A 2,500-nucleotide genomic window follows, 5' to 3' on the forward strand; every position below is an offset into this window, starting at 1 on the left:
CATAGAAATAGTTTTATCCTTCTTTTTTCCGTGCTAGATAACATTAGAGAATATATCTCAGAAGTCAGGGTATACATCTGTTATGATATTTGAATGTATTAGAGATATTAACTATTTTCCTATCTCTCTTTCTCTCTTTTTTTCTTCTTCTTTTCCTTAGAAAGTATGTTTTTAATTAAGATGTTAACAAACACTACATTTGAGGTAGCTAGTGATGTGCCATGTGAAACAGATATATAGTATGACATTAGTGTCGCATAGTTGTCTGGTACAAGGTGATGTATTTACGAAGGTTTAGAGCCAGTTTGAATTTTCGGCTCATCCTCATCCTTGTTCATATTTCTTTTAAGAAAATTCTGTGCCATTTTAAGGGATCATATTAGTAAGAATGTGACCATGAAAATCAGTATTAGATTTTTTTAAAAAGTGATACTTGATTTATATGTTCTTATTGTCATAGGATAATTGTGAATATTATTGTCAACAAAGATTGTGTAGCTGCAGTTTTTAGGAAGTGGATGTAATGAATGGTGGCCTCCTGTGCATAGTTTCTTAATTGTTGGACTAATCACGTTAACAGAATTGCTAATAGTTAAATGTTTAGATTTACTATGTTCTGTGACCAAGTGGAGTTATGCATTGTGCCCTTGGGAGGTACACAAAAGGGTGCCAAGTTAGAATAGTACTTATTTATTTACCTTTTTAAATTGAATGGTTGGAAACTTCCTACCGAATTTATGGGTACTATTGAGTGGATTTTGATTTTAGGAGTTTTTTTTTTATTTGTTTATTAAATTTATATATATGAAAGTGATTGTACTTTATATACAAAAATAAGAGCATTTCCTATTGTACTGAAATCATGAGAAATGCAAAAAGAGTAGGGACAAAGGACCTATTTGAGGTGATCATTATATCCTGAACAACATATCAATGTAGACTGTGGATGAACTGTTAGGTGCTGGGTGCAGATAAACTTGGTCTTTGTATTGGCTCATTTGGTAGTGTCAGATTAGAAAAGGGGAATCCCTTGTCACTGTCCATATGCAGATTCAGCTTCATGCATTCTCATTAAATGGATGTGAAGGAATTTCTTTTAGATTTTAATAGGTGAAAAGATATACTTAGGCATATATGTCCACGTACATACTTGTACACCTTTTTAAACACTCACAATTGCACACTCTCACTCACATTCACACACTCACTTATACACTCACTTACTCAATCACTCACTCACTCATTCTCTCTCTCTCTCTCTCTCTCTCTCTCTCTCTCTCTCTCTCTCTCTCTCTCTCTCTCTCTCTCTCTCTCTCTCTCTCTCTCTCTCTCCTCTTTCTTTCTTTCTTTCTTTTCTCTCACTATTTTTCTCTTTTTCTCTGCCTTCATTACACACCACTTTTCTTACTCCTTCCTCTCTGTCCCTCTCCTCCCCACGTTCCCTGTCTTGCCCATTTCTTTAATAAGGCTCCTTTCCTCCTATTTGGGCTATATAAATACCATTCATTTTCCATTTTGTAAAAAAAAAAGAAGAGAAAAAATCTGATAATGTATGTTATTCTCCAATGTACTACTAGTATTGAAATGTGAACTTATGTAGACTTTTTAAGATACAATGCAAATATCTCCATGACATAATTTTTTTATTGTTGTGTATATGTGTATAAGTGCTATAGTAATGTCATGCCATCTTGTGGGTATCACTGACAGATTCCATTTCATGTATTTTCATAAATGTAGACCAAAATTAGTGTATCTTTTCCTATGAATTGAAAATCTGTTACTATCAAAGGTTAGATGATCATTTGAGTTTATTCACCTAGTCATTGGAAGTACTGTATGCGGTAAAATATGTGTTTATTGCTCAGAGTATAGCCATATGTACCCCTGATTTTTCATACACACACACACATATATATATATATATATATATATATATATATATATATATATATATATATATATATATATATATATATATATATTTATATATATGCATATTTGCACGTGTTCATTTATTCACTCATAAGCATGTCCACATACTTAAACATTTACTCACACATGTGGGTGTATATATATTCACTTGCTTATCACCTCACTCACACATGCAATACTGCTCCCACATCCATCTGCACACATAATTCAACACACAAATGCATACATCCATCCCACGTCTAACACACATGTAAATGCATGCACCTACCCCCTCCACACACACACACAAGACACAGACTTACAGACTTATACAAACATATATAGATATACACAAATACATGCACACATAAATACCTATATACACACACATATAGATAAACACACACATACATGCACGAACACATACATGCACGCACACATACATGCACGCACACATACATGCACGCACACATACATGCACGCACACATACATGCACGCACACACATGCACGCACACACATGCACGCACACACATGCACGCACACACACATGCACGCACACACACATACATGCACGCACACATACA

At 34.2% G+C, this 2,500-nt stretch overlaps 1 protein-coding gene across 1 annotated transcript in view; it reads left to right on the forward strand.

Moving 5' to 3' along the window:
- Window positions 1-1,294, forward strand: part of LOC125028860 (inositol polyphosphate-5-phosphatase A-like) — a 37,586-nt gene extending 36,292 nt beyond the window's left edge. The window contains exon 14 of the mRNA XM_047618414.1: window positions 1-1,294. This exon is cut by the window's left edge and continues 791 nt beyond it. The gene's annotated coding sequence lies outside the window, so the exon portion shown is untranslated.
- Window positions 1,295-2,500: the final 1,206 nt, after the last annotated feature.

Source organism: Penaeus chinensis, chromosome 9 (assembly GCF_019202785.1).
Source record: "Penaeus chinensis breed Huanghai No. 1 chromosome 9, ASM1920278v2, whole genome shotgun sequence".
NCBI classification, from domain to species: Eukaryota; Metazoa; Arthropoda; class Malacostraca; order Decapoda; family Penaeidae; genus Penaeus; species Penaeus chinensis.